Raw genomic sequence first — 24,666 nt, forward strand, 5'->3', positions numbered from 1 at the left:
TGCCTCATCCAATGCTATTGGTCCATAACTTCCCTTAGATCTGTGAGCTCTCTCCTCGTCCGTCCAATCTACTGGGCTCTCTCCGGTGTGTCGTGTCTCGGTCAACTTTCTATACCTGTCCTCTACTTGGTCTATGAATTTCTTCTCTATCTCTGATAACGCACATGTCAGGTTATTCCTGTGAGCATGCGCCGTATCCAGTTTCACAGTCGGTCTAAAATATTTCAGGAGTCTGTCCTCTTTCTTATCCAGGTCATATCTATTCAAATGCTTGATTGCTGGCACCTCGGGAAGTACCGTGTCAAAATTTGAGAAGAAATACTCGAACTGTCTCCTGTCATAAAATAAACTGAGCCATATGCTACAAGAAATCCCATAAGTCAATGGGAGATGATGATACTTGATACCCTCATCCACTGAAGCAGGCAACTGCATACACACATAGCAATCCTTCACATCCATCGCATCAACATACTCATACAGCAACCTTGCATACGCGTTAAGCTTAAAATCACCCTTTGACAAATCCATGTGAAGTCTGCGAACATCTCTCAACTCCGATAATTCCTGTTCGCTAATACTGACACCACTCTGCCCTGGGGTAATAGGTGTGGGTGCTCCCTGAACCTTCCCCTCTTGCCTGTGAGCCACCATGTAGGAACTGATCACTACCGCAAATATGGTGACTACTACAACTCCGATCAATGTGCCTATTATCAGTGTAGCCCTACGATGTGGGTTTACAGGATCTGCCATCTTCGGAATATGCTCAATGTCCAATGCAGTCTCTGAAAGGATAAGTCTCTTTCTCATTAATGTCTCTTTCGTGAACTTAGGCAACCCTCCCTAACTTTCTTCGTTCTACAACGGAAAAATCCCTAATTTTGTTCTTCTTCCACTCGGCTCTAGGTAATCTTCTTCTTAGTTTACAACCTTTCTCAAATCAATCTAACATAAGCGCCGGTCCCAACAGCTCCAGGACTCCCTGCAATATTTCGAGCTTAAGGATAATCAGTTCTTGTGGATCTGGCAATGCTGTGAACGTCGGGAACTCTAAATTGTCCAAAATCATACCTCGAATGGTACTCAGGAATGGCGGACTTGGGATATGAATCGTCAGAATCCCTTCGATCTCCAATCCCGGAACTTTCAGCAACACTTCCACCCTCTGGAGCGGGACACTGTTGACCAATGTCATCGACCTCAATCTTCCCGTGCTCGGTAACCCTGGCATCAGTCACTTGGTATGCCCACTCCGGGGAAGCGTACTTCCGACTTGGCACTCGAGTTCTCTTGGACCTTCTCACACCACCTTGAGGATTTTCCTCGTCTCCCGATTCTTCTTCTGGTTCTTCCGAAACTGGTGCAAGGTCGGTGTCTGGGGCCAACCTCAGGTTTACCCGGTTCTGCTTTGCGGGCCAAACCCTTTCCGCTTCGGTGGCTCCCCCCGTCTTCTCTCCGATACCCTGTGCACTGACTTCCTCTTCTTCGGCAGAACTCGATTCTGTACTACCCACTGCACCTCTCGCTCCTTCGCCGGTTTCTGGGTCAGTACTTTCTTCACGTCCTCCCCCAACTCGATTCAGTGCACCATCAGCCGCTTCAGCAACCCTTACAGCTTGACTGGCCCTCTCTGGCGATTCTGTCGGCTCACTGAGATCTTGGTTCTCGAGAGGGGCTGTATCTTCCAAGGGTGCTGGAACTCTGCGGGTATGAGAAGCATGCACCCAGTTCGGTAACCCTCCGCACTTGACAGCAGTGTTCGTAACAAGGATTACTTGGAAAGGGCCACGCCACCTAGCATCCAAACAACTCTTCCTCACGTGCTTTCGGACCAGGACCCAATCGCCTGGGTCCAAGTCGTGGCACCTGTCACTCGCAGCTGAAACCGTTGCTGTCTGCACCTGCTGAGACACAGAACGGACCACGTCAGCAAGGCCTTTACAATAGTCCAGGATCATATCATCAGTGATATTTATCAGAGCAGTAGCAGGTATTGCAGGCAAACGCATCGCTCTTCCCATGAGGATTTCATGGGGTGACAACCCAGTTCTTCTATCAGGCACACTTCGGAGGCTCATAAGGACCAAAGGTAATGCGTCAGGCCATTTCAGAGACGTAGACGAACACACTTTCGCCATCCGAGCCTTCAGAGTTCCATTCACCTGCTCCACTATCCCTGAAGCCTCTGGTCTATAGCTGCAGTGTAACTTCTGATCTATATTCAAAGCAGCACAAAGCAATTTCATAACTTCGCTGTGAAAATGAGTTCCTCTGTCCGATTCAAAGGACGTCGGGAACCCGTACCTTGGAATGAGTTCTCTCAATAATAGTTTCGCTACTGTGAGTGTGTCACATCTGCGTGTAGGGTATGCCTCCACCCACCTGGAAAAGACACATACTATCACTAATATGTACCTCAACCCATTACACTTCGGCATTTCGACAAAATCCAACTGCATCCTATTGAAAGGTCCCCCTGACCTCCCTATGTGGCTCAACGTCACAGCAGTTCTTTTCCCTACATTCATCTGTTGACAAGTGATACACCTCTGGCACACAGTTTCAGCCACTGCACGAAACTTCGGATTGTACCAAGTCTGACGAAACACTCTCATCATGGCATCCCTACCCAGATGGACAGCACCATGTATCAACCTCGCCATGGGATTCAACAAACTTTCCGGCAACACTGCTCGTCCATCATTCGAAACCCATATATCCACATCTCCCTTCTCACATCCAGCTCGTATCCAGCTGTCCCGTTCCTGATCTGAGACCCCTTCCTGAAGCTGCTTCAGTTCCTCCCATGTGTCAGCCACTGCTAACATCTGACCATACACCACCTCTTCCCCAGTTTCCTCAATGTGGATCTCAGTAAAGTTGCATCCCTGCTCTGCACAAAATCGAGCTACTTCGTCTGCATAGTTATTTCCCAACGAGACAAAGTCGCTTCCCTTCGTGTGGGCTGCACATTTAACGACAGCAATTTCATCAGGACCTTGCAATGCTTTTAACAATTTCCGCACATAATCACCATTTCTTATAGGAGAACCTGAAGACGTCATAAACCCTCTCTGGGACCATAGCTGTCCGAAGTCATGAACCACACCAAACCCATACTGGCTGTCCGTGTAAATAGTTACACGGATCTTGTCGGCTGCCAAACAGGCACGAGTCAGAGCAATGAGCTCAGCCACCTGCGCGGAGTGTACTCCTTCTAAACAAGCGGCTTCAACCACACCCGTAATGGTGCATACAGCAAACGCTGCTCTCAATCGACCGACACTGTCTCTTAAACATGAACCGTCCACGAAGAAAATCTCATCTGACACCGGGAGCGGTTCGTTGACAATGTCGGGTCTCGGTTTGGTGCATAGTTCAGTCACATCGAGACAATCATGGTCCTCACAATCTTCATTATCATCTATTTTTAGAACAGGTAACAGTGTAGCAGGATTTAAAACAGCACACCTCTTCAATATCACATTATCGGCTGCAAGAATAACTTGCTCATAACGAGTCAGCCTATTATTCGTGAGGTGCTGCGTTTTAGTCCTAGTCATCAACAATTCAACAGAATGTGGCACATGTACAATAAGTGGATGACCCATCACAATGCTCTCACATCTCTCGATGCTGACACCTGTTGCCGCAACGGATCTGAGACATCCGGGCAACGCAGAAGCTACTGGATCTAGAGTAGCTGAGAAATAAGCAACTGGTCTACGGACACCTCCATGATTCTGGGTTAACACTGCTAATGCGCAACCTTCTCTTTCGCAGCAGAACAATGCAAATGCCTTGTTATAATCCGGCATTCCCAACGCAGGAGCGCTACATAAGGCTTCTCTCAGCCTCAGAAATGATTTCAAACAGTCGTCGTCCCATGGTACCGGATCACTTACATCCTTTCGCGTCAGCCGCTGCAAAGGCTTCGCTTCAAAGGAAAAGTTTGGGATCCACTGGCGGCAATAGCCCACCATTCCCAAAAACATTCTAACTTCCCTCTGCGTCGAGGGAACTGGCATTCTCAAAATCGCATCAATGCGATCTGGAGACACCTTCCTTTTACCCTTTTCAATTCTGTGCCCCAAATACTGTACCTCAGGTAAACAGTATTGCAGCTTGTTTGGAGACACCTTGTGACCGTTCTCTCCCAGGAAATTCAACAACGCAATGGTATCGATCCTGCAAGCGTCTTCTGTCTCTGACGCGACAAGCAGGTCGTCAATGTACTGCACCAAAACAGAGTTTTTCGGCAACACAAGACCTTCCAGATTCTTCTTTAACAGCTGATTGAAAATCGATGGGCTCTCCGTATACCCCTGTGGGATACGGCACCACGTTAATATACGATTTTCTAGCCTAAAGGCAAAAAGAAATCTACTCTCTTCATGTAGGGGAATCGAAAAGAAAGCCTGACACAAGTCAATCACTGTGAACCATCCAGCTTCGCATGGGATCTGGAACAGTATCACAGATGGATTCGGTACCACTGGACAACATGGAACAACTATGTCGTTTATTTTCCGCAGGTCTTGCACTATCCTGAACTTCCCACTCGGTTTCTGCAGTCCCATAATGGGTGAATTACATGGACTACCCATGATCTCCACCAGTATTCCCTGCCTAATCATAGACTCAATCACAGGTTTGATCCCAGCAATCGTCTCAGGCGACAGTTTATACTGAGGTGTTCTCGGGAATTCTGCATTCGGTTTAACCTGTATTTTCACTGGTTCCACTCCCCTGACTAAGCCGATCTCCTCTCCGCTTAAATCCCACACATCGGTCGCAACTGACTCCCTCAAGTCCTGTGGAAGCTCCTCCACTGTCAGAGCCGGGTACACTTCCACGCACCCCTGCTGATTTGCAACCTTAAAGGTCGCGTCGTCATCTCTTGTCTGTACCTCTACTCCCCTCGGGGTACAGTAAATTGTGCAATTGAGCTTACACAATAAATCTCTTCCCAACAGACAAACAGGACTAGAATCGCACACCACGAACTGATGTCGATCCCTAAAGTTTCCTATCCTGATGGGAATCGGTTCCGTCAAGGGGCTAACTAGTCTCTTGTTCGCCACTCCAACCACTTGTATACTTTCTCCCGAGAGGGCTACCCCCGGAACTACTGCTGATCTTATGGTTGACCTGGTAGCCCCCGTATCTACCAAAAAGGTAGTAGGGCGTCCATCGAGTTCGGCTTCCACAAAGGGTCCCTTCTGATCTACTTCTAGTATGGCCCTGAGCAGGCAATCATCGTCCTGACCCAAACTTAACTGCGCCAGCAAATCTGCATCCCTCTCCTCTTCCACTTCGAACATGGGCATCTGCAAATAAGTCCGAGCTCCCTGCTGTATGTTCTGCATCCTGGGTGGCTGGGGAACCTGCACCTGCGAGACGCCTGTCCCCCCTTGCATCGTTCTCGGTACAGTCACCGTCTGTACCTGTTCCGCCCCAGGGACCTGACCCATTCCTCCCTCCATCTGCGGCTGATTATAGGGGTTCAAGGGACACTCGCGCCTCCAGTGTCCCACCTGGTGACACTGGTGACAAGCAGTCGTCTTCTTCAAGATCGCTACATCTATTCCTGTCCTAGGGTCTACGGGTCTCGGCCTTCCCTGACCCTGCATATTCTGATTCCCTGTCTGATAATTTCCCTGTCTTCGCCCCACTGGACCCCCATTCGGCGGTCCCTGAGCCGCTTGCATCTGAATGAGCAATAAGTTATCCTTCATCTTCTTGTGCTTTGACTCAATCTCATCCGTGCAGTACCTGGCGTACCGCAAGATCTCGTCTACGGGCTTATTCTGCCAACAGATCAAATGCTGCTGTATCATAAGACTGACCTCGGGCTTCAAACCCAGCACGAACTTAGACACAAACTGTCCCATGTCCTTCGTTTCCAGCTCATCTAATCCACTGTACTGCTTAAAAGCTTTCAAAAGTCTCTCATAGAATTCATGTACTGTCTCCTTGGGCTCCTGCACTGTCCTGTCTATCTTCACCCAATCGATATCTTGGGGTGAAACCTTCGACTTCAACCAGGTAATTACCTTATCGTACAGCCTCATTACCACGGGCGACGGACCATTAGTAACTATGTTCCTATCAGGCTCATAGTCCGGCCAATCAACAGCAATTTTACATGCGTTCCACAGATCTCCCGGAACTACGATATCGAATAAGGTGTTCAGATCTATCCACAACACCTTCGAAATCTTAACGAAACGCTCAACTTGCTTGTACCACTCTGCAGGCTTCTCCCTGAGCCTGGGAAAATCATTCGTAAATGATGCCAAATCCCCCCTGCTCCATGGTACATGCACGTATCCTCCATTCGCCACCTCTCTCAAAGGAAGGATCTTTACCTCCTGCAAATCTCCTTCAGAGCTCCCTCCTTTCGCTCCCCTAGAATTCTTTTTCCTAGCCCATTTCTCTTGCCATTTGTCGAGCATCAGCCATATTCTCATAGCTACAATCAATTCCTTGGTATGTGACCTTAGACCAACAACCCTTTTCTCTTCCAATTCCCGCTCGGTACAATGCATCCTATGGCTCCCTTGCAATGCTCTCGTCTTGGATAGATCCACCCCATATTCTCTAGCCAAACCCGCCAGTTTCTCATGTGCCACTCGTGCTTTACGAGTCACATCCTTTGCCACAAAAAGCAATTCATCGGGAGTATAGGTCAATACTCTCTCCAGAGATAGATTCCCATATATTATTTCATCCGCCTCTGCTTTAAGTCTTACTACATCTATCATTCCTGCCTTCAAGGCTCCTTTCAACACCTGACAACTTGCTCCACGTCCCTCATCATACTCGCATTCCGATTCCTGCTCTCTCCTTTCCTCTGGTAGTTCTATGGGAGCAGAGTGGCTCGTAAAGGCAACTGGGGTTGTCCCCGCTCGGCCCATATTCCAGCTCATTTGCTTCTTTGGCGGTACCCATGATCCTAAATCTGGTCTCGACTCCATCAGAGTCCTCGGCCTCACCGGTCTCTTGTCCTCTTCGCCCCTAGATGTGTCCGATACCGCTGCTAATGGTGTACTCCACTGCACAGGGCTTGGAGGTCGGGCCGTTGCCCCTTCCAACTCACTTTCCCCACTTTCTCGCCTAGTTCTCTCTGCCTCTCGTTCGGACCTCTCTCTCGCCTCTGATTCCGGGCTGTATATAGACACAATCGGTCCAATGGTGACCGGTACCCTCAATGCATCCGGTAACCTCATCTCTCCTTCAATCCTTCGGCTGGTCCCCGACTGACCTTGTGAACTCGCTGTTTCAAACGAGACCAACCCTTCCACTCGGGTCTCGGGCTGGATCGTTACCCTTCTAGTTTCCTCTCTCTCGCTCCACCTATCATCTGCCTCATCCGGATTATAAGGGGGTGGTCTCTCGTCTAGCAATCTTTGCAATATATCATCATCAGAATCACTATCCTCTTTCTGTGCTTTCCCATTCCTTATCCCTGTCTCCTCCATTATCGCGGGATACAGTTTCGCTTCCTCAATTGTCTGCACTCTCCATCTTTTCTCTGCTGCGTCCCACTTGGCATCCTGAAATGCCCTAATCGACTTCCTCATCCTCTCCTGACTTCTTCCCTTTTCCTTATCATGCGCTGCTCTAATCCACGCATGTAACGCTTCAAACTGTGCTGGTCTTGGCAAGGGTTTTAAGGACCCCATCACCGTCTTCAGTTGGTACAGCACCGCTAATCTAAATGAGCCGTACCTCGGGAAAGCTAATTCCCCTTCACCTTGTGTAACCTTGTGCCAATTCTCGATCCAAACGATAGTATGTAACCCCACATTCTGTGCCATGTAATGTGCCGGTGTATCCTCGGGAGGAGCTTCTTCTCCCCCGCGGACAACCACATGCCTATCACCTCTACACAACTCTCGCAAAGCCCTAAGACACTTCATAATGAGCAAATTCGATCTCGCACTCTATTTACTTCTTATTCTCAAATCCTCCAATAACAGCGCGACTCGCACCAACCGGCCTATCACAGCGCGACACCCTCTGACGTCACCTTCCTTCGTTCGCAGCAGTTCCCTTCTCCAAACTCGTTTCACGCTTACTCACGTCCCATTCATACACTGAAATAACCAATTAAGTTATTTCTCTGGCTGTCCGTCCACAGCCTCTGACTGTTCGTCCACAGTCTCTCGACCTTGTTGACCTCGATTGGCGCCCGTCTGCCCCCGTCCGGCCAGACAAAAACGCCTCTGATAGGTTACTAACACTCCGATCTGCTCACCACAACCCACGACCAGCGTTAAGTTGCCATACACACACGCATTCGCTCCCCCTATCTCGGTCCAGGTGATCGATGGTACCTCACGATCTCCTTTGGGTGGTCAACAAAATCTATCTCAGGTGTCTTCTACACCACAATTCCCGGGCTGCGCGCGCTCACAGCCTGATCTCACAATCACACGACATACACAACAACTCCGCAAGACATCACACAACAAATCAACACCGCAATCTACAACCACTCATTATGTTCATACTCACTCCTGGAACTGCTGCTTTCTGCCGCGCTGCTACTCGCCGTCGATGCTCATCTGCCGCCGTCTGCTGCTCGCCATCTGATGATTCAGCATCACTTATCGTCTCTTGGGCCTCAAGGGTCACTTATCCTTATCTAATCTTCCCTCGCTATCAGTAAGGAACCATCCTCTGCTACCAACTGCTCCGGCCTATTTTAGTATCTCGCAATTATCTACTGGAACCCACTCTGGTCAGATGGAACTTTTTACTTGCCTGATAGCATGGAGGGAAAATCACCGTTATCACAATTACAGTCTGCAATTTTCCGTAATCAAAGACTCGAAACTTAATCTCTTGGCTCTCTGGTTTTTATTATCAACATAAAGATTTGGAGATACAAAGTCCTCAACACGAGGCACAACAAGTACATAGGCACTAAAACAAATGCTACTCTACGAAGAATCCGCATCCGGCTAAAAATAACTAAAAGTACAATCTCTAAAAGCATGAGGTAGAACACTACCAAGCAAATGTCGATACTAGGGACACTGAACCATACCATCTCTGTCCCTACTCTGTATTAGGTGACATCCCTACATAGCAATCCCTTGAGACCCTCATCAGAATAAAAGGTGTCAGAGCGAAACTTCCTAAGAAGTCCTCACTTAGAGAGCTTGGTCTAAGTTGCCCCCTCTACCCTTCGCCTAGCCGTCCTCTGCTTTGGGCTGCCCCGCTCTGCTCTGCCTCCACCCTCGGGGCGCTGTCCCTAATACAGTACCCCAAGTTTCCGAACACGCCCTTTGCTCCTCCTCTCCTTCCGGGGTCGTCTTTCAGTACTTTTCCACAGAGCGCTGTCCAGTTCCATCGTCCATCGCTTGGCCTTGAGTCCCAGACGCCATCCGCACTAGGAGTTACGATTGGCACATTCCAATACACTCCCATGTCTGGCTTTCTCTACATAATTCAAATTACGAACAAAGAGCTTCTCTACTAACGAGCAACTGTCCTTGCACCTGGGGTGAGATCATGCAAAGCAGACATTCTTCACATCTTTTAAGTTGCAATTTACTACAGCCTAAAACCTCTACTGGAATAAATCCTTTTTGGCCTATTGCCCTTGGCTAACATAAGAAAATACCAGGCCTTTCGCCTCAACGAGATATGCGAATTCTGGCCACTACTTCGGTTACACAAGCAGGGTTCAATCACAGTATTGACATTTACGTCTTTCTTTCATGTGTGGTCAACCTAAACAACCTACAGACACGAAGTCTGGGGTACACATTTCTAACACCACATTGCATTTCCCGTAGCTAAACACTATATATTTCTCTAATACGTTTACCATGTGCTTGTACATAGCTAGCACTTCTACTTAAAATCGATATAGGTTATACAGTTGTAATACATTGCACACGAAATCCCTGAGTACACATTTGGTTATATACGGGTGCCGACTAACAGTGAATATAACGCACCCCTACAATTCTCAACTTTTAAACGCTACATCACTGATGCAACTCCATTGGCTCTACTTGCTAACCCACATCATTTTACAAGACAGCTGCATCTTTTACAAAGCTATCGTGACTTGCACTCTCGCCCTCCTGGAATCACACGCTCACCATCTCTGGCCACTCTCTAATTAAGCACTTCCTGAGCACCTTAGACTAGAGATAAAGAAGTGTAAAAAAACATTTATGCCCCTAAGATCTGGGACAACATCCTGTTTCCATCACAACCAACCAAACCCTGCTCCGATTTAAGAAAGAGTGGAAGATACACCTTGTTAAAGTGACCTCTGGCTTTCTACGCACATTTCAAGTTCATCAAATGTTGGTTACAGCATTCTTCTTTTAATTCTTTTACCTGTCTGTCTCCCTTCCATTAATACCTCATTGTTACTCAATGCCAATATGATTAAAACGAACTGCTGCTTAATCTCCTGAAGTAGGGTGCTGCATTTTGCACACCAGCTCAAAAAAGTTGAAGCATGCAAGCACTGAATGTAAAGAATCCATATGGACCTTAGCAAGTTGGAAGTTGGATGCATCTGGATCTGCAGAGGGGCCTAAGGACGTCTTCATCTACAGGCAACCTTCTTGTCGTCCAGTACAATCTTTCTCCGCTCCATCCTATTCCTTTTCCCTTTCCTTCTCAGCATTCAGCTAATTCACTATCCAGCAATATCCTCCTCTCCAGCATCTTAAGCATCTCCAGCATCTCTGTAGTGGATGGGGTGGGCAATCTAGAAGCAGGGGTTAAAGGGTTGTGGTCTGGTAAAGGGACATCTGTCTGCCACTTGACTCTTTCAGGAGCTTGCCAAACCTTTTGCTAAGCTAGGATACTATAAGCTCATCTTTCAGAAGCCTAGTATACTAAATTCTTCAGGTCTTACATACATTCTCCATCTGCTCCACGGTCATAGACCACAACTGGGAAGCATCCCCAGTGGGTCCTCTGATTAAAGGCAGGAGTGTTGGGGCCTTGCATTCTATAGCGTACCAATTGGGTAACCAAGATACTATGCGGAACTATCAAGGTTTACTCCAAGAGGTGATTGTAGCAGCCCGATCAGTCTGGGTTTATACCGGGGAGAGCCACATTTCACAACCTCCGCACTATCTTCTCAATCATGCACCACCTCAGCCCCTCTTTGCCGCCACAAAAGCATTAAAAAATCCAGATACTGTATAACCTCCCTTCGCCGAGAGTGAGGCTTAATGGAGGCACATCGGACCCTTTTGCTATTATGCGCGGCACTAGGCAGGGCTGCCCACTCTCTCCCCTGCTGATCGCGGTGGCTATGGAGCCGCTGGCAACTAGATTACGCCAACACCATGCTACAGAGAGGAATCAGCTTTACCACGCGTGGATTGGTGGTATCCATGTATGCAGACGATATTGCCCTATATTTCCGTGATTCGCAGGAGAACCTCTCACCAATGACGAGAGACGTGATTCGCTTCGGAGGACATGCGGGAATCCAGGTGAATTGGAGTATATCAATACTATTCCCACTCTAGGGTGACCAACCGTCCGTAAATTTCACGGACAGTCCGTAATTTCGGCCGTCTGTCAGTTGTCCGTGAAGGATTCTTTAACGGACGCCATTTGTCCGTAATTTTAACCGGGCACCGGTCGCACCACCCTAAAGCCGGCACAGCTTCCACCCACCTCCCTTCTTGACTCCGATGCTGTACCAAAGCTCAGATACCCAGCAGCATTGGAGAGGCACAGCGGGATGGCCACCCTCACACCTTCCGCCTTTGATGAGCTGTTAAGACGTGCTTGAAGGTGACTGAGGGAGGGGCTGCAGCTTCAGGAGCAGGGGGCATCTATTCAGATGCAAACAGCCCTGAATGCGTCATGTCTCTGCAATTTAGAGGGGCCTCGCACATTCCCTTCCTGCCCAGGGCCCCAAACATCCTAGAACCGGCCCTGGGTACCCCGAGGCAGCACCTGGTTCTCTTCACAAAGCTTAATTACTGTCACTAAATTGTAAGCAAACCTTGGTTCTTCAAACATGCGGTCTATAATGTAATAAAATAAAGAAATGGGACAATCGCACCCACACTGATTAACAAAGTATGGAGGACAATCAGTTAAATCAGTTCTCTTAGAGTATCTCCTTTAAGTACTGTACATCACAGTAGGGGAGGGCAAAACTAACATTTTGGAAAGAGAGCCTGTCTTCTCCTTGTCTTGTCCAGGAGGGGGGTGAGGAGCCCTACCCCACCCTGGAAGAGACCAAGATGATACTAGAATACTGCATGCCCACTCCTGTGCCCACCCTGGTGGATCCTGTTCCCCCTCCTGTGATGGCTCCTGCCCTCCCCCCGCCAGTGATGGCTCCTGTCCCCCATGTGGTGGCTCCTATCCCCCCTGTGGTGCATCCTGTCTCCAACCTGGGTGGCTTCTGCTCCAGTCCTGGAATGGCTCCTGCAGCGAGGGTGAAGTTCTCAAAAAGGCTCAGCTCAAAATTAATATGAAAAGGTGGGCGAGTGAGTAAGTGAAGGGATGGCTGGATGGCTGGATGAATTAGTGAAAGGATGAATGGATAAATGAACGATTGAATAGATGGACAACTAGAGAGGTTGGATGGATTGATGAGTGAGTGGAAAAATGAGAGAAAAGGTAAATAGCTGGATGTATGGGTGGAAGGGTAGCTGGATGGGTAAAAGGGTGGATGGATGAGTGAAAGGATGGATGAGTGAAATGATGGATAGATTGATGAATTGATAAGTGCAAGGGTGAATGAATGGATGGACGGATGAGTAAAAGGGTGGATGTAAGGATGGGTGAGTGAAAGGGAGGGTAGATGGACAAAAGGATGAATAGATGAGTGAAGGAGTAAAGGATAGATGGATGAGAGAAAGGATGGATGAGTCATAGGGTCAATGGATGGTTTCATGAGTGGATGAGTAGATGGGAAGGATGGCTAAGTGAAAGGGTCGATGGAGAGAGAAAGGGAGGATGGATGGATGACTGAAAGGGTGGATGGGTGTAAGGACGAGTGACTGGGTGGATGGATGAGTAAGTGAAAGGATGGCTGGATGGGTGAAAGGCTAAAAGGATGGATGGATGAGTGAATGGATGGATGGGTGGAAGAGTGGATAGATGAGTGTACCGATGGATAGGGTGAAAGGGTGGATGGATGGATACTGAATGGATGAGTGAAAGGATGGATGAATGGATGGAGGGATGGATGAGTGAAATGATAGATAGAAGGATACATGATGGATAAGTTTGCAAATGGTTGAATATATTTGGATATGGCTGGGCTTACTTATATACTATTGTGCGACCTCCTCTGATGTGTCTGTAAAACTTAGCTATTGTCCTGAAGTTTTGTCCTGAATTTTGACCTCCTGTCCTGAATTTGTGTCCTGAATTTTGACCCTTTGTCCTGAATTTTTACACTCACCGTCCTGAATTTGCATGAATGCCAGTTGGTCACCCTATCCCACTCACGGACGAGAAGCTCCAGACTGAGTACCCATGCGAGGGGGCATCCGAGCCGACTTGGTGTCTAGGCATGTGGCTAAGCAGAGATCCGGAGGAATTGTGGAAAGTAAGTTATGGGAAAGCAAAGGATTGGCTCGAAGTGCGTATTCGTGAGGGAAACAAACTACCGTTATCTCTAGCTGGGCGCATAGCTATTATAAAAATAGTCATCCCGCCGAAACTGCTGTACCTATTTGTCAACATCCCACTCCCCCTGACAGCGCATTTTTTCAAACGCTTGCGCTCTAACCTGATCACCCTTGTTTGGGCGGGCCATCAACCTAAGATAGTATACAAAACTCTCACATTATCCCAGTCGCGGGGTGGACTGGGGCACCGGACCATAAGTTATATACTTACTGCGCAAGCGAGCTAAATACGCTATTGGCTGCATCCGACGCCGTTCCAACCGCATGTGGCGGTGGACTGTAACTGCGCGGCTCGGTGCCCACTGAAAGCTGCACTGTTCCATCCCTATATAACACCCAAAGGTGAAATCAACACAGTAGAGTGCGTGTGTTGGGCGTGGGGTGGTATCCGTAGGCAAACGGGGGCAGATGTTCTATATGCGCCGTCGGCTGCAGTGGCGGAGAACCCGGCCATGCCCCTGCTGCAGGACAGAGAGGTGGCACGCCGCGCAGATACCTTGGGAATACACACGTTCGCCGACCTATACCCTGGAGATTTATTTATCCCTCCACTCGCCAGTACAGCTGAAAGGCCTTCCCGGCTCCACCCCCAGTCAACACTGCGCTCAAATATGTACACACATCTGCGCCGCCGCGAAAGCTCATAACACGGCTTTACTCTATGAGCAAAGCTGCTTCCCCGCTGGACATGGGACAGGATGTATCTGAGGAGGACTGACTTTACTACTGTGGACAAAGTCCGACAGACTGAACGATTATCTCCTAACTACCGACTCAGACTGATTCATTTAAAATATTTGCACTGAACATATCGCACAGCTGCGTATAGGATTGGACTGACGGAAGACACGACATGTGTGCGCTGCTACGCTCAGCCTGCTACATTTAAACACCTGGCCTGAGCATGCCCGAGGGTAACGCGAATGGCAGGATGTATGCACAATAATCGCTGACCTGACTGAGGGCCCCTGTTAACCAGCACCAAGGTGTCTGCTTGGTTACGTTAAAGACACCCACACGCGCATCGAAAATCAACTGCGTTACTGCTGGCGCTGGCTAAGTGTGGAGTAGCGATATATTGGGGTCGGAATCCAGCGCCCAAACACGCGCATGGCTGAGAGACGCAGCGCAGTGCCAAACGCAACGATCTGCTTATTGAGACCTTATGCCCCCCAGATGTCGCCCGGCAATATATGGGAACGCTTGGTGACATATTTGCGACAGAATAATACCCCCAAGACGACTCCCCGCCTGTCCCAAACGGACACCATCAGTAACAGACAATTAGGCTCTTGACAAGATACACACAAGACACCACTGGGGTACCTCAGACAGCATGACTCTGCGATGGTGTCGGCTATAAGTGTGAGGGGCACGCCTGAACTGGTAACCCATGCCGTGATGGGACTTGTTACTCACAATAATGCGCTGACATTGTTTCTTCAATGTCTGTAAGACTTCTACGATGCTCATTTCCTGCACGGATTACATTCAATAAAGGTTTTTTTTTTAAAGTGATTGTAGCTTTGTACCTCAGATACAGCATGGCATATTCTCATATAATGAACTCATGGTCATTCAGAGTGCACACATTCGAAAAGGAGCAGGTATTTACTGAAATATAGGGCAGCAAAAATTATAAAAACAACAGGATGTTTAAGTAACTTCTGGTGTCATAATATAGTTTACAGGGCCTAAGTGGTAAAGCACTAAATGATTGGGCCTGTGAACAATGCCATCCCATGAATAAAGATTTCTGAGTTTATGGTGCAAAAGGCTGTTACAAAGTCCAATACCCGCCCTAGCACTCTCTACGTTGGAAACATGGAAGTGGGAGTTTTTGAAGAAACAGTTACATATAATAAGGTGGCCTTTTTCTTCCAAAATATAAAAATGCTGATCAAGATTCACAGATGACATTTTTATTTAATATGGATATGAAAAGAACAATTTAAAGAATTACTATATGGATCAGCCTATGTGATTAGAATCTCAAAAATTGTGGCCAAAAACAGAAATAGCGTCGAGTTCCTAGATGTATGGATCACCAGTAAACAAGGAGACATACAAGTAGAACTATGTTACAGTAAAAACCTCTAGACAGAGCATACTCTAAACACCGAGGCCCATATTGATCATAGTGTTGCATCGCCTTAGCACCACGCCAGGTAAGTCAGATTTATAAAGTCACGAAGGCCACCTTCCCTGGCCCTGCATTGCTTGATAATTCTGGAGTAATGCATGACAGCGCAAATCGCTACCATGCGTTACTGTGCCCCAGGAGAGGCATTCCATGGGTGGAGCATGGGTGTTCCCATGCATCCATCCATGGATTGTTGCACATTCCCAGATTTACCATTAGTGGTAAACCTGGGAATGCGTCAAAATGCACGTAACAAAGAGAAATATCTTTATTTCTCCTCGTTTTTTAGGTCTCGCCTTACCCAGCGCATGCGCTGGTCTGGCGAGACTTATTGAGAGGGCTCCAAAAAGTGCTACCAGGCCAGCCTAGAGCTACAGTGCATGTGCACGGGTGCGCTCGCCGCGCTTTACCACGATTACTTTCACTTTCGCGGCCGCACGGCTGCTTTGCATAGCCAATAGGTCTCGCTTTTGGGACCTTATAAGTATTTAGTTATGCAACTGTTGCATGGCTAAACACTTATAAGGTCCCAAAGGCGAGATCTATTGGCTATGCCAATGCTTGTTTTCTCTTTCGACGTGTGCTGCAGAAAGGACAAGAATGCACCATATGATGTTACATACGGCGCATTCCTGCCATTTCCCTTTCTCCCAGTGCAGCACAGCAAAGTGGCTTGCTGTGTGAAACACTGATACATTTGCCTCCTTAGTGAGGGACTCCTATAAAAGAGCCAAATACTACATAAGAGTAGCTCTGTTCCAACCTAAAGAGAAAAAGACGCTCGAGAGCCCAGTATGTGTAACAACTCATTCAAGCTTAAACAGTAAGATTAAAAAAACGTATCAATTGAAATATCTTAAATACCAATGAAGGGTCTCAGGCACTGAATAAAACCATTATATGCCTTTTAGTGTAATGGAAATTTAAAAGCCAAACTAGTATATTTAACGTGTGACCCAAAGCCAATATATTCACAAATCGATAACAGGCAAAGATTCCATTCTAGGCAACCTGTCATGCCTGCGAAGAAACAATAATTACAAACAATTTTGACTGTAAAGGATGCCATATAATTCATCAAAAAATCACAAACTGCAGTTCAAAATATTTAACACACCTCATAGGAGAGACTGGCTGAGAAATGAAAGCAACACTTACTACACATAAATTAGTCATACGCAAACAAATTAAAAAAGAAACAGTGCAGATGGATCATTACAGAAAAAATAGACACTCAAAATAAAGATCAGAGTATATACCAGTAGCCTCGCATCAAAGCCTGTTTGCCGCCGATAGTGGGGACTCCCAGTCCCAGAGTGCCTTGCTCCTTGGAGGGAGGGACCTGCCCAGTCTCGAGCTCAAAAGCGCCGGTGATCCTCACGGCGCGGGACGCGCCTCGCATCAAAGCCTGTTTGCCGTCGATAGTGGGGACTCCCAGTCCCCACTATGCCTTGCTCCCTGGAGGAAGGGACCTGCCTAGTCTCGCGCTCAAAAGCGCCGGTGATCCTCGCGGCGCGGGACGCGCGCGAGCCGCGCCCGGGCCAAGAGTGGGCCCATCCTTGCCCGTCATCGACAGGAAGAGGCAGGGCTTGCCCCCTGTCATCTGGCCAACCGACCATTAGGTCGTATAGGATGCTTATGCCAAGACGCTCAAGGTACTGTACTGCACTATACTGACTAAGGATAGAGTAATATACTCAAACTTCCTCTAGGGCATCTGGTTTCGCGAATTAGGTCTTATTATCATTGCTTTGTTAAATTTGTTTGAACTCTCTTTGTACTGCATAAATAGAGAATCAAGCCACCTTGGTCCACTAATGGGCAAAAGAAAGACCATAGAGGGTGCGGGGGGGGCAAGCGGTTCCATTGGTGGGACAGGAAAAGAGAAAAAGGCTAGGAAACTAGCCAAGAAAGTAGCCATGAACAATAATTGTGTTATGGACAATCTTATTACTGAATGTGAGGGGGTATTGGGAGTTGATCTTCCGGTTAATACCGATTCTGTCAACTTGACATCCCCAAAAGACTTCTCGCCTCCACGTCCTACCATTGTTCCATCAATGTTCCAGAAACTATTACGTAAGGGAACAGCTGTTTGCGGAGAAATAACACAACCAGAGCCAGAGCCAGTCTCTCAAACGCCTGGCTCTCCATTCCAACTGCCTGTCGCTCCTGCTCAGGATACAGTGTGCCACACAGTCCCCCTAATCACCTGTACAAATCGCTTCGCAGTCTTAGCCAGGGAGTTTGAGCCCCATGAGGAAATGCAACCCATACACCCTACTGTAACTCTGAAGAAGAGCCTAAATTAGTTAAATAATATAGGCTCTCTATCCCCACAGTCCCTCTCCCACATGGTCAAGTTACTTAGGGAGGAGGTTGGGTCTCTGAAAGCAACAATTGAGGAGCTGGTGACTACTGTCAAACTCCTAGTTTCTAACAGTGCATCGCATACACCAACCCCCTGTGCTTCATCTAATTTGCATTGCATGTCATCGCTAGGAAACCATTTAGACAGTGTTGTGCCACCAGCTTCCGTCGCCCTTCCACAGCGTCTTAATAAGACCCAATCCATCCCGCCCCTAGGTTCTCTTGGACTCCCTCCCCCTAACACTTCACAAAAACAATCCTACTCACAAGTAGTAGCAAACTGTAGAAGATCAACCAACGCCCCATTTATTCCTTCTTTAGGTGGATACACATCTCTTCGAAAAAACACAGAACCACCTTGTTTTACTAATCAGGCCCAGACAGTTTACATGGTCAATGTCCCCAAAATAGGCACAAAAAATGAGAACACTGAATCACTGATAAATAAGTCCATCCACTGGCTGCGACACGTTAGGGGTTGCCGCTCATTGATCAGGGAAGACATAGCTAGAGCAAGGAGACATACGTCCATTAGCCAACTATCGGATTGTATCGAGCTTACCTTGATTATCTCTGACCTAGCGGAAAATCTCTTGGCACTGGAGTATAGAACCTGTTCTCCCAATTTTTCATCTATCCAGGTCAAGCCTTTTCCCACAACTACCATGGCCAGGACCAATGATAGTGTGCAGTTATCATCTATCCCTAGTAGGTCCCTGCTTGAGGCCGTGGACTGACTAGGGCAGCCCGTTCAGTTTAGACAGGAGTCGCAACATACGCCATCTCCTAACACTTTAAATGTCCTTGGCAATCTCGGAATGAATGCCACTTCTGATGGCCTCCAAAACCCTAAAAAATTTAGTATCAATAGTATTAATTTGACCAATGGCTCAAGTGTTCAAGGGGCGGTAACATCTTCTAATATTCTTGCCCAGTCACCGGCCCAACCCAAATTGAAATGTCAAAACCTTATCTGTAATAAAACCTCACTTTCGCAGTTTAAGATTCTCTCATGGAATATTGCAGGCCTTCATAGGGAAATGTCCCTACCTGATTGGAATGATTTGATCGAGGAACACCATATTTGCATGTTCCAAGAAACATGGAGTTTAGTCCCATTGTATAAATCTGGCTACGTTTGTTTCTTTAAACCTGCTGTTTCCAAGGGGAGGGGAAGGCCTTCTGGAGGCCTTATTGTGTGGATTAAGATTGATATGGGCTGCCAAATTACTGAACATCATTGTGATAACTTAGATATCATGCGGCTCATGATCAAGGGACATAGATGTGGTAAAACCGTGGAGCTGTTCAATGTATATATAAGAGGTACACCTCGGGGCAAACCGTCAAATAGCGTACTGTCCTTAGAACAGGAGTTAGCCAATTGTGCACCAAATTCATGTATTATGATTGCAGGCGATTTTAATTGCACTTTCGAGCCATTAGACTCAGAGGATTTGACGGGGTCAAATGAAGTGGATACCAAGTGGGGTGTCCCAATGTTAAATCTACCCCCCATTAAAAAATGATCTCAAATTGCAATCCAGATTAATGCGCTAACACTGGAATTTGGTTTAAGGGCTGTGAATGGAAGAACCCCCTCTGATGTTACAGGAGCATATACATTTCATAGAATTAATTGCCCCTCACGAATCGACTATATATTAGTAGATGTGAGGTTATGGAAAAAGATACTGGATATGGAAGTGCTCCCCTCCATTGACAGTGACCATAACACACTAAGTATGATTATAGCCAATCCTTGGGTCTCCCTCTCTTCCAGTAACCAGCCCCTAGATCCCCTTATGATTACAAAAGATCTAGTGCCTTCTAACTCTAGAAGGCCCCTCAAATGGCCCAAAGTTCTTGCCCAAGAATCATTGATAGCTGGCATAAGCCAAGCCTTGAGCGAAAACACCTGTTTACTTGTAGAGGCCATTGAGGAACCAGGGGGATTAATGAAAATACCAGATTTGTACACCGGTATGACAGTTCAGATAGGAGCATATTTTATAGCAGGTAATCCAGGTAAGGCAACTAGAAGAGCTAAAAAGCGCCATACTTGGTTTAAAGGGGACTGCAGACAAAAAAAAAAAAGGACTTGATCTTGGTAATAAAAAGTAAAAACTGTTTTTTAATTAGAGAAGCCAGAAAGGCCTATAAAATTGCAATTTACCAAGCGAAATTAGACTGGGATGAGTCACATTGGCAAGACCTAAAAGACGCAAGCATAGCCAGAGACCCCAAACTTTTCTGGAACAAGGCCAGACGGGTCGGTAACGAAGACTCTGATGCGATTCTTAATCATATCACGGGCGAGCATTGGTACAATCATTTTGAGAGCCTTTATTCTGAATTAGATTCTACTGACAGTGGAGGGATATACAAACAAACAAATCTCTATTCTATCCCAAACTCCACTGACCTTTTTACACTGGAAGTCGAGAAGGCCATACAGAAAATAGTCCCAGCAAAAGCTCCAGGACCCGATGGTCTTCCAGGAGACCTTTTTCTTGCCGACTCTCGTAACTGGGCAAACTATACCATGCTTTTAATTAATTCAATTGTAAGAGGGAGTCCAATACAAGAATCATGGAAAGGGGCAGAGGTGGTACCAATTTTTAAAAAAGGAGCAAGGGACGATCCCGCCTATTACCGCCCAATTAGCTTGATAGACGCCATGCAGAAATTAGTTGGTAGGGTGCTATTACAGCGAATCCACCAATGGGTGGAGGAAGAAAATATACTCTCCCAATACCAAGCTGGATTTAGGGATGTACAGGAACGGTGGACCAAGCTTTTAGATTGTTTTTAATATATTGGAAGGTAGTCTTGATTGGCAAGGGCAGCCTTTATCTGGCATTTATTAATTTAAAGGCGGCCTTTGACCTAGTTCCCCGTGACCGGCTCTGGCACCTACTGGAAGAAATGGGGATGCCTTTGTTACTATTGAACATCTTGATTCGCCTACACGAAGACAATTACGCCCAAGTGAGGTGGGGGTCCCAGGGACAAAAAACAAATAGAATCCCAGTAAATAGAGGAGTCCGCCAGGGCTGTGTTCTGGCACCCACCCTGTTCTCTCGATATATGAACGGAGTGGTGAGCTATTTGCAGGAGTTTCCATCTGATGCACCATCCCTGGCAGGAGATAGGGTTCCCACTTTACTTTTTGCAGACGACACACTGCGTATCTCCAAAACGCGAGCAGGGTTTCAAAAGCTCCTAGACAGATTTTATACTTTTTGTGAATCTAGGGGCTTGATTGTGAACACCTCTAAGACTAAGCTCATGGCGCTCAACCCTTATAAGCCTTACAGAGACAACTTTAGCTTAGATGGAACACGCCTGGATAAAGTCCCAATGTTCGACTACTTGGGAATAAGACTAGATGACAAAATGCGATGATGGCATCACATTGACAAAATGCTCCTAAATCATAAGCGTGCCACGGGCATATTAATTAAAGAACATCGTCTATCGTTGAGCAGACCTGTGGCTCCTGCCCTTACAATCTATGCAGCTAAAGCAGTCAGCTCAGCCCTTTATGGAGCCGAATTGTGGGGCTTTGAGAATACTGAAAGTATTTGCAGGTCCGAACACAAGTTTTTAAGAGATCTAGTGATGTTACCCAGAAGCATGCCATTGAAACCACTGTTAAAAGATACGGGTAGGCACTCTTTAAAAGATTTAGCGAGATTACGACCCCTGTTATTTTGGGCCCGCCTATGTCGGACCCCCGAACTAGCCAACTACACAGCCGCATTTATAGAAATTATGGCCCTAGATGTAAATAAAAGAATCAGCTGGCTAGTTAATCTTAAAAAATCCCTCGCTGCTTTAGGCTTCAAGGAGGAATGGGACACGCAAACCGCTCCTAGTAAGGCTGATCTTAAAAGACGTTACTGGGCCTGGGTTGACGCTCAAGAACACAACAACCCAAGAGTAGGAAGGCTGACGGAAGAGTTTTATCTTCACAAGCAACGTACACTTTTAGAACCATATCTAGATTTTATAAAAACACCACGCGATAGAGCTCTTTATATTCAGTGTAGGGTAGGTTCACTGCCGGTCAGAGAGCTAGCAGCGAAATGGAGCACCCCACATCAGACGCCTTTAGGGTGCCCCTGTTGCAAAGCACCGACAGAGAGCATAGCCCATCTTATGTTTGCCTGCCCCGCTTATAAAAGTGCAAGGAAGAAATGGCTTAAACCTATCTGCAGAGAGTTGAGCACGCGTGAACACTGTACTGCTCTACGCATTTTAAAGGCTGATCCGCGGACCCTCTTTGCTTGTGGTGTAGCCAAATACCTTGGCTGTGCTTGGATTGTAAGGTTTAAATTCTTGCGCGAAGACTTGCAATGAACTATGCCCATATTTTTAGTCTTACGATTTACCTGTGATATATTGCACTGCCACTTTACTCTCGAGAAACTAACAAAAAATAACTTAAAGGGGAAAAAGGCCTTTATGACTGGAAGGGCCACAAACAAATGTTGTAATTATTGATCTAAGATTGGATTATCTTTGCAAATAATTATACTACTTAATATTGCGGGCAATTAGAATTTGATGTGTTTAATGTCTGATTGTATTTTATATTTTTAAACTGATGTTTTAAAAATTTTTTTTTTTTTTTTATGGCTATAAAAATTGACGGATGTAATCATGGAAATGCTTTTAAGATATTGGATATCGAAATAAAGCTACTTTGACTTTGACTTTGTATATACCAGTAGAAAAAGAATGAGAAAGGTATATTGGATTTTCACTTTAAATAGTGTCATCCAAGGACTTAATGAAAAAATCCCTGGAAAACTCCCTTTAAGATTTATTATAAACCAGGAAGACTGTTGATCTCTAAGTAGGGCTGTTCATTAGATGCAAAGTTAAAAACAGCTAATTGCAACTAGTTATATAAATCCAGAACACCGCCTTAAAATATATATATCACAGTCACATATATGTCACAGTTCAAAATAGAGATGAACATCCATGGCACACAATAAGCAAAAAGTATTGAGAGCATTACTGCTTAAATATGGCTGCTCCTTAAACCTTAAATGTCAGGTTAAAAGTTATTAAGTATGATTTAAAACTCCATGACAGAATTGTGGAAATATGGATTTTCCCGATCAGTTATGTCCCCTATCTTGGACCCCAACGGTTCTATGTGCATGTCACAAGTACATGTATGTTCCCTCCAGTTCCAGTTATGAAGACGCAAATACATGTGCGTCCACCGTCAACATGCCCTCTGTCAGATCCGCCATGACTAGGCCGGATATTCCATTCCTAAATATGAAAGGCCACCGGCTTTATAGGGTTCACTTATGCCATTTTACAGTCCAGGCAAGTAGGCCCTGATTCTGTCATCAAACTCCTCTTGCTTTCTGCCTCTGAAAACTCCAGTTCGAGCCTGCATCTGTGACCATGAACTTTGTCTCATTCTCTGCGCGGCTCACGAAGCCTGACATCAGCCTATTCTCTGCCAAGAACTGTATTTCGCCTTCGAGTTATCTGCTTCCCCCTCAGCCGATGCATTCCTGTCTAGTAGTTTAAGTAAACATCCTTCCAGCTACCGAGCAAAAGGCTCGACTTCTCTGCCCTCATGCAAGTAATTCATAGCCCTGTTACCATGGAATATTCCTACCCCCTCGCTTTCAGTGTAGACACTTAGACGCTTGTACACGCACGCACAGTCAGTATAGAATAGATTCTGTTCGAGAGTCCTTCTTTATGGATAACATAGTTCTTTAAACATAGGATGTTAGATATGATTTGGGATTAGGTTGACTTGACCCCCCAGACTTCTTGTCTCCACATGTAGAGCTAAATGTCAAGTCCCCTTCACCCCCTAGTTGCACGTCAATCACACGTCATACTGCTGCGCACGCATCTATGCCAAGTATTATCTTATAGATCCACCTATATATGACATCATAACCAATTATGTTCCTTTCTACTCCTTATTACACCCATTTTTGGTTACGCAGATATGTCGTCATTTTTCCTTATCAATTGTTACGCCTACTGCATTCGCCTCATTGTAATGTATGATCTATAAAAGTCATTTCATGTCAATAATGTATGTACTTCACTTCCTGAACCTCCGTGGTGATGGAACTTGGAGCAACCGATTATAATCGTTCATTGGAATAAAGCCCATTCCGAACCTCTAATACCACGGATTCTGCCTCTCATTTTACTGAGCTGTTTTATTATGTTTCTGTATCAAATTCAGTCCCGGTAAAGGAAAATTATTTACCACAAGAATGGCGCCCGAACAGGGACACTTTCTCATCTCACGCGCCGGCGGTGAGTTGCAGGCCCGGTCTCCTGCCACAGCTGGACGGACAATAACGCGTACCAGCAGGATTTCCTGTATCTCCCTCCGGTCAAGCAGGGGCGACTGAGACTGCGATCAACACCCAGACGAGGCGGTGAGAAGTGCGAAGTATCCCGACCAGAGCCTAGCTGAGAGAGCAAGATCCG

The sequence above is a fragment of the Triturus cristatus genome, chromosome 3_2 (assembly GCF_964204655.1).
Source record: "Triturus cristatus chromosome 3_2, aTriCri1.1, whole genome shotgun sequence".
NCBI classification, from domain to species: domain Eukaryota; kingdom Metazoa; phylum Chordata; class Amphibia; order Caudata; family Salamandridae; genus Triturus; species Triturus cristatus.